Source organism: Loxodonta africana, chromosome X, assembly GCF_030014295.1.
Source record: "Loxodonta africana isolate mLoxAfr1 chromosome X, mLoxAfr1.hap2, whole genome shotgun sequence".
NCBI classification, from domain to species: domain Eukaryota; kingdom Metazoa; phylum Chordata; class Mammalia; order Proboscidea; family Elephantidae; genus Loxodonta; species Loxodonta africana.
In genome coordinates, this window is record NC_087369.1 from 114,511,130 (window position 1) to 114,527,372 (window position 16,243).

At 39.3% G+C, this 16,243-nt stretch overlaps 1 non-coding gene across 1 annotated transcript; it reads left to right on the forward strand.

Moving 5' to 3' along the window:
• Window positions 1–266: 266 nt before the first annotated feature.
• LOC111747657 (U6 spliceosomal RNA) lies at window positions 267–373 on the forward strand. Its single transcript, XR_002783633.1, has one exon. It is a non-coding gene; the product is annotated as a U6 spliceosomal RNA (small nuclear RNA).
• The last annotated feature ends 15,870 nt before the right edge of the window (window positions 374–16,243 follow it).

Genomic DNA, 16,243 nt, shown 5'->3' on the forward strand with positions numbered 1-16,243 from the left:
TTTCAGGTGACAAGATAAACATACAAAAATCAGTTGAATTCCTCTACACCAACAAAAAGAACACTGAAGAGGAAATCACCAAATCAATACCATTCACAGTAGCCCCCAAGAAGATAAAATACTTAGGAATAAATCTTACCGAAGATGTAAAAGACCTACACAAAGAAAACTACAAAGTACTACTGCAAGAAACTAAAAGGGACCTAAATAAGTGGAAAAATATACCTTGCTCATGGATAGGAAGACATAGTAAAAATATCTATTCTGTGCTCGCTTCGGCAGCACATATACTAAAATTGGAACGATACAAAGAAGATTAGCATGGCCCCTGCGCAAGGATGACACGCAAATTCGTGAAGCGTTCCATATTTTTCTACGCATCGATAAAGAACAGTGACGAATCTGTGAAACATTTCATAACATAGAGGAACCTGGAAGGCATTATGCTGAGCGAAATCAGTCACAGGCAAAAGGACAAATATTGTACAAGACCACTATTATAAGATCTTGAGAAATAGTACAAACTGAGAAGAACACATACTTTTGTGGTTACGAGGGGGGGAGGGAGGGAGGGAGGCAGGGAAAGGGTTTTTTACTGATTAATTAGTAGATAAGAACTGCTTTAGGTGAAGGGAAGGACAACACTCAATACATGGAAGGTCAGCTCAATTGGACTGGACCAAAAGCAAAGAAGTTTCCGGGATAAAATGAACGCTTCAAAGGTCAGTGGAGCAAGGGCGGGGGTTTGGGGACCATGGTTTAAGGGGACTTCTAAGTCAATTGGCAAAATAATTCTATTATGAAAACATTCTGCATCCCACTTTGAAATGTGGCGTCTGGGGTCTTAAATGCTAACAAGCGGCCATCTAAGATGCATCAATTGGTCTCAACCCACCTGGAGCAAAGGAGAATGAAGAACACCAAGGTCACATCACAACTAAGAGCCCAAGACACAGAAAGGGCCACATGAACCAGAGACCTACATCATCCTGAGACCAGAAGAACTAGTTGGTGCCCGGCCATAACTGATGACTGCCCTGACAAGGAGCACAACAGAGAACCCCTGAGGGAACAGGAGATCAGTGGAATGCAGACCCCAAACTCTCATAAAAAGACTATACTTAACGGTCTGACTGAGACTAGAGGAATCCCGGCGGTCATGGTCCCCAAACCTTCTGTTGGCACAGGACGGGAACCATCCCCGAAGACAACTCATCAGACATGAAAGGGACTGGACAGTGGGTAGGAGAGAGATGCTGATGAAGAGTGAGCTAATTATATCAGGTGGACACTTGAGACTGTGTTGGCATCTCCTGTCTGGAGAGGGGATGGGAGGATAGAGAGAGTTGGAAGCTGGCAAAATTGTCACGAAAGGAGAGACTGGAAGGGCTGACTCATTAGGGGGAGAGCAAGTGAGAGTACGGAGTAAGATGTATTTAAACTTACATGTGACAGTCTGACTTGATTTGTAAACGTTCACTTGAAGCTCAATAAAAGTTAATTAAAAAAATGTCTATTCTGCCAAAAGCCATCTATACATACAATGCACTTCCGATCCAAATTCCAATGACATTTTTTAATGTGATGGAGAAACAAATCACCAACTTCATATGGAAGGGAAAGAAGCCCCGGATAAGTAAAGCATTACTGAAAAAGAAGAACAAAATGGGAGGCCTCACTCTACCTGATTTCAGAACCTATTATACAGCCACAGTAGTCAAAACAGCCTCGTACTGGTACAACAACAGCTACATGGACCAATGGAACAGAATTGAGAACCCAGATATAAATCCATTCACATATGAGCAGCTGGTATTTGACAAAGCCCAGTGTCAGTTAATTGGGGAAAAGATAGTCTTTTTAACAGATGGTGCTGGCATAACTGGATATTCATCTGCAAAAAAATGAAACAGACCCATACCTCACACCATGCACAAAAACTAACTCCAAATGGATCAAAGACCTAAATATAAAGATTAAAATAATAAAGGTCATGGAAGAAAAAATAGGTACAACGTTAGGAGCCCTAATACAAGGCATAAACAGAATACAAAACATTACTAAAAATGACGAAGAGAAATCAGATAACTGGGAGCTCCTAAAAATCAAACACCTATGCTCATCTAAAGACTTCACCAGAAGAGTAAAAAGACCACCTATGCACTGGGAAAAAACTTTCAGCTATGACATCTCCAACCAGTGCCTGAACTCTAAAATCTGTATGATTCTTTTAAAACTCAACCACAAAAAGACAAACAACCAATTAAAAATTGGGCAAAGGATATGAACACGCACTTCACTGAAGAAGATATTCAGGTGGCTAACAGATATATGAGGAAATGCTCCCGATCAGTAGCCTTTAGAGAAATGCAAATTAAAACTACGATGAGACTCCATCTCACCCCAACAAGGCTGGCATTAATCCAAAAAACACAAAATAATAAATGTTGGAGAGGCTCTGGAGAGATTGGAACAATTCTACACTGCGGGTGGGAATGTAAAATGATACAACAACTTTGGAAATCGATCTGGCATTTCCTTAAAAAGCTAGAAATAGAACTACCATACGACCCAAAAATCCCACTCCTCGGAATATATCCTACAGAAATAAGAGCCTTTACATGAACAGATATATGCACACCCATGTTTACTGGCGCACTGTTTACAATAGCAAAAAGCTGGAAGCAACTAAGGTGTCCATCATCGGATGAATGGATAAATAAATTATGGTATATTCACACAATGGAATACTATGCATCGATAAAGAACAGTGATGAATCTGTGAAACATTTCATTACATGGAGGAACCTGGAAGGCACTTTGCTGAATGAAATTTTAAAAGAAAAACAAAAAACCCAGTGCCGTCGAGTCGATTCCGATTCATAGATGCAAAAGGACAAATACTGTATAAGACCACTATTATAAGATCTTGAGAAACAGTTTAAACTGAGAAGAACAGTTTGTGATTAGGAGAGGGGGGAGGGAGGAAGGTGGGAGAGGGTTATTTACTGATTAGATAGTAGATAAGAACTACTTTTTTTTTTTTTAAGAACTACTTTAGATGAAGGGAAAGACACACAATACAGGAGAGGTCATCACAACTGGACTAAACCAAAAGCAAAGAAGTTTCCTGAATAAACTGAATGCTTCACAGGCCAGTGTAGCAGGGGTGGTGGTTTGGGGACCATGGTTTCAGGGGACATCTAAGTCAACTGGCATAATAAAATCTATTAAAAAACATTCTGCATCCTAGTTTGAAGTGTGGTGTCTGGGGTCTTAAATGCTAATAAGCGGCCATCTAAGATACATCAATTGGTCTCAACCCACCTGGACCAAATGAGAATGAAGAACACCAAGGTCACAAGGTAATTATGAGCCCAAGAGACAGAAATGGCTACATGAACTAGAACTACATCACCCTGAGACCAGAAGAACTAGATGGTGCCTGGCCGCAACCAATGACTGCCCTGACAGGGAACACAACAAAGAACCCCTGAGGGAGTAGGAGAAGAGTGGGAGGAAGACCCCAAATTCTCATAAAAAGACCAGACTTAATGGTCTGACTAACACTAGAATCCCGGCAATCATAGTCCCCAAACCTTCTGTTGGCCCAGGACAGGAACCATCCCCGAAGCCAACTCTTCAGACATGGATTGGACTGGATATTGGGTTGGAGAGAAATGCTGATGAGGAGTGAGCTGCTTGCATCAGGTGGACACTTGAGACTATGTTGGCATTTCCTGTCTTGAGGGGAGATGGGAGGGTAGAGGGGATTAGAAACTGGCAGAACAGTCACGAAAGGAGAGACTGGAAGGAGGGAGCAGGCTGACTCATTAGGGAGAGAGTAAGTGGGAGTATGTAGTAAGGTGTATATAAGTTTATATGTGAGACACTGACTTGATTTGTAAACTTTCACTTAAAGCACAATAAAAATTATTAAAAAATTAATACACCATGACCAAGTAGGATTCATACCAGGTATGCAATGATGGTTCAACATTAGAAAATCTATCAAGGTAATCCACTACATTACTAAAAGATAAGAAAAAAATCACATGATCATTTCACTCGACACAGAAAAGGCATTCCACAAAGTCCAAAACCCATTTCTGATAAAATCTGTAGATAAAATAGGTATAGAAGGGAAATTTCTCAACGTAATAAAGGGCGTCTATGCAAAACCAATGGCCAACATCATTCTTAACAGAGAGAGGCTGAAAACATTCCCCTTGAGAACAGGAACAAGGATGCCCTTTATCACCACTCCTATTTAACACTATGCTGGAAGTTCTAGTTAGAATAAGGCAAGAAAAAGAAATAAAGGGCATCCAAATTGGTAATGAAAAAGTTAAACTGTCCCTATTTGTGGATAGGATACTATACATAAAAAACCCAAAAGACTCCATTAGAAAACAGCTGGAACTAATAGAAAGATACAGCAGAAGAGCAGGATACAAGATAAACATACAAAAATCAGTTGAATTCCTATACACTAATGAGGAGAATGATGAAAAGGAAATCAGGAAAACAATACCATCTATAAAAAAAAAAAAACCAAACCCATTGCTGTGGCGTTGATTCCAACTCATAGGGACCTTATAGGACAGAGTAGATCCACCCCGTAGGGTTTCCAAAGAGTGCCTGCTGGATCTGAACCACTGACCTTTTGGTTAGCAGCTGTAGCTCTTAACCACTATGCCACCAGTGTTTCCACCATTTATAATAGCCCCTAAAAAATATAAAATACTTAGGAATAAATCTAACCAGGGATGTAAAAGACCTATACAAAGAAAACTACAAAACACTACTGCAAGTAACAAAAAGAGATCTACATAAATGGAAAAACACACCATGCTCATGGATACGCAGACTCAACATTGTGAAAACGTCAATTCTAGTCAAAGCAATCTACATATGCAATGCAATCCTGATCCAAATACCTACGACACTCTTTAAAGAGATGGAAAAGCTTATATTAACTTTATATGGAAAGGGAAGAAGCCCCGGATAAGTAAAACACTATTGAAGAAGAAGAATAAAGTAGGAGGACTCGTACTACCTGACCTCAGAACCTACTATATACAGCTACAGTAGTCAAAACAGCCTGGTAGTGGTACAACGACAGATACATTGACCATTGGAACAGAACTGATAAACCCAGGTGTAAATTCATCCACCTATGGTCACCTGATCTTCGACAAGGGCCAGAAGTCCATCAAATGGGAAAAAGACAGTCTTTTTAACAAATGGTGCTGGCAAAACTGGGTGTCCATCTGCAAAAAAATGAAACAGGACCCATACCTCTCACCACGTACAAAAACTAATTGAAAATGGATCAAAGACTTTAATATAAAGTCAAAAACTATGAAGTTCATAGAAGAAAAATTAGGACAATGCTAGAGGTCCTAACACATGGCATTAACAGCATACAAACCACAACCAACAACACACAAACTCCAGAAGATAAGCTAGATAACTGGGATCTTCTAAAAAGTAAACACTTATGCTCACCGAAAGACCTCACCAAAAGAGTGAAAAGAGAACCTACAGACTGGGAAAAATTTTTTGGCTACTACGAACCAGACAAAGGTCTAGTCTCTAAAATCTACAAGAAAATTCAACACTTCTGTAACAAAAAGACAATTAATCCAATTAAAAAATGGGCAAAGGAAATGAACAGACACTTCACCAAAGAAGACATTCAAGGGGCCAACAGGCACACGAGGAAATACCATCACTAGCCATTAGAGAAAAGCAAATCAAAACCACAATGAGATACCATCTCACCCCAGCATTACTGGCATGAATCAAAAAAAACAGCAACAAATGTTGGAGCGTCTGCGAGGAGATCAGAACTCTTATGCACTGCTGGTGGGAATGGAAAATGATACAACCATTTTGGAAAACGATATGGCACTTCCTTAGAAAGCTAGAAACAGAAATACCACATGATCTAGCAATCCCACTCCTAGGAATTAATCTTAGAGAAATAAGAGTTGTCACAGGAATAGACGTATGCACACCCATGTTCATTACAGCATTGTTCACAACAGCGAAAAGATGGAAATAATCTAGATGCCCATCAACAGATGAATGGATTAACTGTGGTGCATACACACAATGGAGTATTGCACAATGATAAAGAACAATGATGAATCTGTGAAGCATCTCATAACATGGATGAATCTGAAAGACATTATGCTGAATGAAATAAGTCAATCAAAAAGAGCACAACTGTAAAAACTCATAAAAAGGTAAACACACAAAAAGAAACAATCTTTGATGGTTACGAGGGAGGAGTGAGGTGGGGATGGAAAAACACTAAATAGACAATAGATGAGTGATAACATTGGTGAAGGGTAAGACAGTCTGTAAACCTTCATCTAAAGTACAATAAAAAAAATTACTTGGGGATAATATTCCTGTAGAAGACAAATGAGTATTTTTATATGCAAATACAATCCCCATTTGACTTTCAAAATATATATAAATATAAACATATATACTATGTTTAAAGTGTCAGGGAGCCAAAGTGTCACCTTAAAGCAAAAGCAAAACCAGGACAAAAGTGAGAAATCAAAAAGCATTCTAGACCAGGGTGGTCTCATACATACCAGTGGTTTTTGTCATTTACGGTAGGGCAAGATTTAAGACTCAGTGCCCCAAATCTGTAAATAGAGCACAAAAAAGTGAACACTTGTTTCTTATGGCATATTGCAGCACTGAAACATGTAAAGGGGACCTGAGCCACGTAGGAGTCGAGACTTTGCTGCAAAAATCTGCTCGCCGGCATTTTCTCTTCACATGTGTCTGGTAGAATGTGACATTTGAAGACAGAAAGCATAGGTAAAAAATAATCAATCAGCACTTTCTCCAAAATTCTGACGCAACCATCACCAACTTCACTGCTAAGCCAACTGCAGGGAAAGCAAAATTGCCTGTGAGCATCTGCCCAGGGAGGGGATGGTGTGGGCCAAGGAGGCTGAGGGTGCCCAAGCCAAAGCTGGGGTGTCCAGAATGCATACCTTTCCATTGGCATCCTACTGGAACACATTGAGCAAAACTCAGGGATTAGACCCACCAAGTTACAGGAGCCGAGGGAGACTGGGGTTGGGAGTTTGGGCCTGGGTCTCCATCACTGCAGGCTTAAGTGGCTTCCAGGCCACACAGAGCAAACGGGCAGAAGTGGAGCTCTGACCTCAAGACAAGTCTGGCACTCAGACACTTGGGTGCTCCAGCTCACAGACTAATATGTGCATGTTAAGCAATGCATACCTGTAATAAAGATCAGGACAGAAATAACCGAAATAGAAAACAGGAAAACAATTGAAAGAATCAACAAAACCAGAAGTTGGTTCTTTGAAAGGATCAATAAAATAGACAAACCACTGGCTAGATTGACAAAAGGAAAAAAAAAAGAAACTGAAATTGGTAACATTACAACCACTCCAAAAGAGGTAAAGAAGGTCATTACTGATTGCTATGAAAAACTGTACTCCAACGAATTTGAAAACCTACGTGAAATGAACAAATTCCTAGAAACACATTACCTACGTAAACTAACACAAACAGAGATAGAAAATTGAAACAAATGTATTACAAAAGTGTCCCTCAATATTGCAACTCGAAGCTTGAATTTTTTCTTTAGATCTTTCAGCTTAAGAAATGCGGAATATGTTCTTCCCTTCCTTTTTGGTTTCCTAACTCCAGGTCTTTGCACATTTCATGATAATACTTTAGTTTTTCTTCTCCAGCAGCCCTCTTAAATCTTTGGTTCAGCTCTTTTACTTCATCATTTCTTCCTTTTGCTTTAGCTACTCCACGTTCAAGAGCAATTTTCAGTCTCGTCTGACATTCATTTAGGTCTTTTCTTTCTTTCCTGTCTTTATAATGACCTCTTGTTTTCTTCATGTGTGGTATTCTTGATGTCGTTCCATCAGGTCTTCAGTCATTAGTGTTCAACACATCAAATCTATTCTTGAGATGGTCTCTTAATTCAGGTGAGATACACTCAAGGTCATACTTTGGTTCTCGTGGACTTGTTCTAATTTTCTTCAGCTTCAACTTGAACATGCTTATGAGCAATTCATATCCCAAAGTTGGCCCCTGGACTTGTTCTGACAGATAATATTGAGCTTTTCCATTGTCTCTTTCCACAGATGTAGTTGATTTCATTCCTGTGTATTCCATCTGGTGATGCTCACGTGTATAGGTGCCATTTATGTTGCTGAAAAAGCATTTGCAATAAAGAAGTCATTGGTCTTGCAAAATTGTATCATGTGACCTCTAGCATGGTTCCTATCACCAAGGTCATATTTTCCACCTACCAATCCTTCTTGTTTGTTTCCAACTTTTGCATTCCGATCACCAGTAATTATCAATGGATCGTTATTGTTTATTCTATCAATTTCAGACTGCAAAAGTTGGCAAAAATTTTCAATTTCTTCATATTTGGTCTTAGTGGTTGGTGCATAAATTTGAATAATAGTCATATTAACTGGTTTTCCTTGCAGGCATATGGATATTATCCTATTACTGACAGCATTGTACTTCAGGATCGATCTCGAAATGTCCTTTTTACGATGAATGCAATGCCATTCCTCTTCAAATTGTCACTCCTGGCATCGTAGACGATATGATTGTCTGATACAAAATAGCCAATATCAGCCCATCTCAGCTCACTAATGCCTAGGATACAGATGCTTATGCATTCCATTTCATTTTTGATGATTTTCAGTTTCCCTAGACCATACTTCATACATTCCACATTCTGAATATTAATGGATGTTTGCAGCTATTTCTTCTCCTTTTCAGTCATGCCACATCAATAAATGAAGGTCCCAAAATTTTGACTCCATTGACCTCATTAAGGTCAACTCTATTTGAAGAGGCAGCACTTCCACTGTCATCTTTTGACTGCCTTCAACATGAGATGCTCATCTTCTGCCACTATATCAGACAATGCTTTACTGTTATTCATAAGGTTTTCACTGGCTAATTCCTTTCAGAAGTAGGTCACCAGGTCCTTCTTCCTAGTCTTCTTTAGTCTGAAAGCTCAGCTGAAACCTGTCCACCATGGGTGACCCTGCTGCTATTTGATTACCAGTGGCATAGCTTCCAGCATCACAGTAACACACAAGTCACCACAATAAAACAAGCTGACAAGTGTGTGGGTGTCTCAAATCGCAATATTTAAGGATTCTATTGGGAAAATATTAAACGACACATGAAGCATCAAAAGAAAATGGAAGGCATACACAGAGTCACTGTACCAAAAAGAAATGGTCAATGTTCATCCATTTCAGGATGTAACATATAATCAGGAATTAATGGTAATGAAGGAAGAGGTCCAAGTTGCACTGAAGGCACTAGCAAAAAACAAGGCTCCAGGAATTGACGGAATATCAACTGAGATATTTTCACCAAATGGATGCTGTGCCAGAAGTGCTCACTTGCCTATACCAAAGAATTTGGAAGACAGCTACTTGCCCACCCAACTAGAAGAGATTCTTATTTAAGGCTATTCCCAAGAAAGGTGATCCAACTGAATCTGGAAATTATCAAAAAAATATCATTAATATCACGTGCAAGTGAAATTTCGCTGCAAATCATTCAAAAGTGGCTGCAGCACTACCTTGACAGGGAGCTGTCAGAAATTCAAGCCAGATTCAGATGAAGACGTGGAACAAGGGATATTATTGATGATGTCAGATGCATCCTGGCTGAAAGCAGAGAATACCAGAAAGACGCTTACTCATGTTTTATTGACTATGCAAAGGCATTCAGCTGTGTGGATCATAAATTATGATAACATTGCAAAGAATGGAAATTCCAGAACGCTTAATTGTGCTCATGAGGAACCTGGACATAGACCAAGAGGCAGTTGTTCGAACGGAACAAGTGGATACTGCATAGTTTAAAGTCAGGAAAGGTGTGTGTCAGGGTTGTATCCGTTCACCATACCTATTTAATCTATATGATGAGCAAATAATCCGAGAAGCTGGATTATATGAAGAAGAACGTAGCATCAGGACTGGTGGAAAACTCATTAAAAACCTACACATGCAGATGGCACAAACTTCCTTGATGAAAGCAAAATGGATGCACTTGATGAAGATCAAAGACTAAAGCCTTCAGTAGGGATAGCATCTCACCATAAAGAAAACGCAAATCCTCACAACTGGACCAATAAGCAACATCATGATAAACAGAGAAAACATTGAAGTTGTCAAGGATTTCATTTTAATTGAATCCATAATCAACCTCTATGGAAGCAGCAGTCAAGAAATCAAATGATGTATTGCATGGAGAAAAATCTGCTGTAAAAGACCTCTTTAAAGTGTCAAAAAGTAAAGATGTCACTTTGAGGACTAAGGTGTGCCTGAACCAAGTCATGATATTTTTAATCATCTATGCATTTTTTTTATGCATGGAAAGATGGACAATGAATAAGGAAGACTGAAGAAGACACCTCTGAATCATGGTGTTGACTATGAATATTGAATATAACATGGACTGACAGAAAAACAAACAAATCTGTCTTCGAAGAAGTACATCCAGAATGCTCTTTAGAAGTGTGGATAGTGACACTTTGTGTCAGTTACTTTGGACATGTTATCAGGAGGGATCAATCCCTGGAGAAGGACATCATGCTTGATAAAGTCCAGGGTTAGCAAAAACAAGGAAAATCCTCAACAAGATGAAATGACAGTGGCTACAACAATGGGCTCAAACAGAGAAAAAATTATGAGGATGGCACAGGACAAAGTAGTGTTTCTTATTGTTGTATACAGGGGTGCTATGAGTCAGAACCAACTCGACAACACCTAACAACAGCAGCAATATGATCCAGCAATCCCACTCCTAGGTATACACCCTAGAGACCTAAAAAAAAAAATTACATGCGCAGACATATGCACACCTATGTTCACTGCTGCTTTATTCACAACAGCAAATAAATGGGAACAACTGATATGCCCACAAACAGAAGAATGAATAAGCAAATTGTGGTACATACATATAGTGGAATACTACCTAACCATTAAAAATAATACTTGAGGTTGTACTTTGGCTTTCATGGACTGGTTCTAATTTTCCTCAGTTTCAACTTGAACTTGTGTATGAGTAATTGATGGTCTGATCCACAGTTAGCCCCTGGCCTGCTTTTTACTTGAGCTTTTCCATCATCTCTTTGCACAGACGTAGTTGATTTGATTCCTGTGTATTACATATGGTGAGGTCCATATGTATAGTCTCAGTTTATGTTGCTGAAAAAAGGTAATTCGCAATGAAGAAATCGTTGGTCTTGTAAAATTCAATAATGTGATCTCTGGCCTCGTTTCTATCACCAAGGCCATATTTTCCAACGACCAATCCATCTTCTTTGCTTCCAACTTTCGCATTCCAATCACCAGTAATTATCAGTGCATCCTGATTGAATGTTTGGTCAATTTCAGACTGCAGAAGTTGGCAAAAATCTTGAATTTCATCTTTAACCTTAGTGGTTAGTGCATAAATTTGAATAACAGTTGTATAACTGGTCTTCCTTGTAGGCATATGGATATTATCCTATCACTGACAGCGTTGTACTTCAGGATTGATCTTGAAATGTTCTTTTTGAGGATGAATGTAACACCATTCCTCTTCAAGCTGTCGTTCCCAGCATAGTAGACCATATGATTATCTGATTCAAAATGACCAATACCAGTCCATTTCAGCTCACTAATGCCTAGGATATTGATGTTTATGCGTTCCATTTCATTTTTGACAATTTCCAATTTTCCTAGATTCATACTTCATACAATCCAGGTTCTGATTATTAATATATCATCTCAAGAATAGATTTGACATGTTGAACACTAATGACCAAAGACCAGAGGAGTTGTGGAATGACATCAAGGACATCATACATGAAGTTAGCAAGAGGTCATTAAAAAGACAAGAAAGAAAAGACCTAAATGGATGTCAGAAGAGACTCTGAAACTTGCTCTTGAACAATGAGTAGCTAAAGCAAAACAGAAAAAAGATGAAGTAAAAGAGCTGAACAGAATTTCAAAGGCAGCTCAAGAGATAAAGTATTATGATGACATGTGCAAAGACCTGGAGATAGAAAACCAAAAGGGAAGAACATGCTCAGCATTTCTCCAGCTGAAAGAACTGAAGAAAAAATTCAAGCCTCAAGTTGCAATACTGAAGGATTCTATAGGGAAAATATTAAATGACACAGAAGGCATCAAAAAAAGATGGAAGGAATACAGAGTCACTATACCAAAAAAATGGTCGAGATTCAAACATTTCAGGACTTAACATATGATCATGAACCAATGGTACTGAAGAAGTCCAAGCTGCACTGAAGGCATTGGTGAAAATCAAGGCTCCAGGAATTGACGGAATACTAATTGAGATGTTTTCAACAAACAGATGCAGCCCTGGAAGCTCTCACTCATCTATGCCAAGAAATTTGAAGACAGCTACCTGGCCAACTGACTAGAACCCAAAAACCAAACCCAGTGCCTTCGAGTGGATTCCGACTCATAGCGACCCTAAAGAGATCCATATTTATGCCTAGTCACAAGAAAGATGATCAAACTGAATGTGTAAATTATCAAAAAATATCATTAATATCACATGCAAGCGAAATTTTGTTGAAGATCATTCAAAAGCAGCTGCAGCAGTATATCGAAAGGGAACTGCCAGGAAGTCAAGCTGTAGTCAGAAGAGGACATGGAACCAGGGGTATCATAGCTGATGTCAGATGAATCCTGGTTGAAAGCAGAGAATACTAGAAAGATGTTTACCTGTGTTTTATTAACTACGCAAAGGCATTCAACTGTGCGGATCATAACAAATGATGCATATCATTACAAGGAATGGGAATTCCAGAGCACTTAATTGTGCTCATGAGGAATCTGTACATAGATCAAGAAGCAGTTGTTCAGATAGAACAAGGGGATACTGAGTGGTTTAAAGTCAGGAAAGGTGTGCATCAGGGTTGTATCCTTTCACCACACCTACTCAATCTGCATGCTAAGCAAATAATTCGAGGAGCTGAACTATATGAAGAACGGGCATCAGGATTGGACAAAGACTCATTAACAACCTGTATTATGCAGATGACACAATCTTGCTTGCTGAAAGTGAAGAGGATTTGAAGCATTTACTGATGAAGATCAACGACCACAGCCTTCAGTATGGATTACAACTGAACATAAAGGAAACAAAAATCCTCACAACTGGACCAATAAGCGACATCATGATAAAAGCCTAAAAGATTGAGGCTGCTAAGGATTTCATTTTTCTTGGATCCAGAATCAACACTAACGAAAGCAGCAGTTGAGAAACTAAAAGACGCGTTGTATCGGGCAAATCTGCTCCAAAAGACTTCTTTGAAGTGTTGAAAAGCAAAGATATCACCTTGAGGCCCAAGCCATGGTATTTTCAATCACCTCATATGCATGTGAAAGCTGGACAATGAATAAGGAAGACCAAAGAACTGACATCTTTGAATTGTGGTGTTGGAGAAGAATACTGAATATACCATGGACTGCCAAAAAAACTAACAAACCTGTCTTGGAAGAAGCACAACCAGAGTGGCCCTTGGAAGTAAGGATGACGAGACTATGTCTCACATACTTTAAACATTTAGGCAGGAGGGATCAGTCCCTGAAGAAGGACATCATGCTTGGTAAAGTAGAGGGTCAGCAAAAAAGAGGAAGACCCTCAACGAGATGGACTGACAAAGTGGTTACAAGAATGGGCTTAAGCATAACAACGATTGTGATGACGGCACAGGAATGGGCAGTGTTTCGTTCTGTTGTAAATAGGGTCATTATGAGTTGGAACTGACTTCACCACTCCCAACAAGTGGCCTTCTGGAGAACTTTTGTGATATCTTCTTCTACTTCTCCTTTGGTACTTATCCAAGTACAACAGGAGGTGTTAGTAGCAACAGCACATACTCTTCCCTGCTGAGTGAGGAAAATTCAAGAGCTAATCTAAATACTACAACCTTGGCAAGAGATTCTAAAGATTCTGCAATGTCATCAGTAATTTGAACCGTTGTAGCAAATAGATTACAAAGTGATTTTTTCAAGTTGAGGGATACTACGCCAAGGTAAGAAGGCTTGAAGGAACACCCACACCACACCTGGTCTGTCAGTCACTAGATTTCCAGGATTTTCCCATCCTCTTCTGTGTTTGGTTACATACACGCTTGACAAGTGTCTCTAAATTATTCCTCCAATGAGTGCTTTCAAAATGAGTGTACACTGACCCATTACTATCCAACTATCTAAGCAAGGCAGTGCCTAGGCATAAGATTCATTATTTGTATTTAGTTTTTTTTTGTGGTGGGGTAGTTTGACCCTCCACATAAAAATATATGCTCAACAAGGGGCACAATTCGCACCAGGTTTAGTGTGATTGTGTGGGAAGCGAATGGATTAATTAGCTTGTTCCAGCCAGTTTTCTGCTAAGAAATTGTTACAATCATCCTACAAATATTGGAACAGCTTGCTTTAGTAGTTCAGTGCCAGAAAGGGAATGTGGACTATGGATACAAGGAGAACAGTCTGTAGGTGTAAACTTATATCTGGGCCAGCCACACCGTTTTAGGATCAGATTAAAGCATGATATTTAAAATTGATCTGTTGGTCCAGAGGGATGCCATAGACTGACATGTACGGTTTGATGTTGTTGTTGTTATGTGCTGTCTCATGGTGTCTTTATGACTCATAGCGACCCTATAGGACAGAGCAGAACTGCCCCATAGGGTCTCCAAGGAGCAGCTGGTGGATTTGAACTGCCGATCTCTTGGTTAGCAGCCAAGCTTTTAACCACTGCACCACCAGGGTCCCTGGTTTGTTTGATAGTGGTGCTGCAATTAACAGTAATTCTGTGGATAAAGCTGTAATTAGAGGTAATGCTAGTGGATCTGAATTTTCATGCATAGACTTTGAGGAAAGATGACATATCTAACAGTCTGTTAGATTACTAGTTCTACCCACTGATTGAGCTAGTTTAACAAAGGCATTTTTTCTTCCAAGCATCAGTGGGAATTATTGAAAGATAAAATTTAAGAAGAGCTTCATAATGAAGAAAAAAAAACCTGTTGCTGTTGAGTTGATTCTGACGCATAGGGACCCTATAGGACAGAGCAGAACTGCCCCATAGAGTTTCCAAGGAGTGCCTGGTGGATACGAACTGCTGACCTTCTGGTTAGCAGCCGTAACACTTAACCACTACGCCACCAGGGTTTCCCAAAAATAATACGATAAGCAAATAGCATAAGAATAGTATCAACAATAAAGTATGCTCCATTAATTTCAGTCACCTACATCAGGAGAAGATTACCAAGAAAGAAGACCAACTTTATGTAGCAAGGAAAATAGCATGAGAATAGCTGTGATTATAAAACAAAGCCCAAAAATGTCAATAATGTATACGGAGTCTTATTCTGTGATCTTGGGATTAGCGCTCTACCTTTGTGGTCAGCTGTTTCTGGCCACTAGGACATTTCAAAGTGATTTTCAGTTCTCCAGAGGATGAAAAATCCACAAAGGAGTCTTTGCTCTCTTCAGTTGTAAGTGAATCCAAGTTTTGGCTCCTGTAATTTGGCAGCACAAGGGATAGTAAGAAGAACCAAATAAAGTCCTCTCCAGGGGGGTTCTAGGGAGTCTTTTAGTTGGTATTTTCCAATAAACATAGTCACCTGGGTCTATTTTAGGCACACAGGCAATATCTACTTTTTGACTTTCAAAACCTTCCTTAATTTGCTAAGAGGTCTGGGTTATATATATGCATATGCATATATATATATACATATTGAATACTGAGTCAAAGATTAACAATACTTTAACCAGTCAGTTTAAACTAGATTGGAATCAATGTGGGCAACATAAGAGCCCTTGGCCTTCCAGTAAGTATTTCATAAGGAGTTAGCTTATGGAGCCCAAACTGTGTGGACCTCAAATTTAAAACAACTAAGGGTAAGACTTTAGTCCAAGGCAAAATTCAAGTTTCACAAAACTTGGCAAGCTGAGCTTTTATTATTCCACTAATTCTATTAAACCAGAGGATTGAGGGTGATAAGGGCAGTGTAACCTCTGGAATATGGGAAATATTTGACATACTTCTTGAATAACTAGGCTGGTAAAATGAGTTCCTCTATTGCTACAAAGGATTTTTGGAGTTCTGCAAGTGGGGATGACATTTTCAAGGAGTTTCTTTGCCACAAAGGTTATAG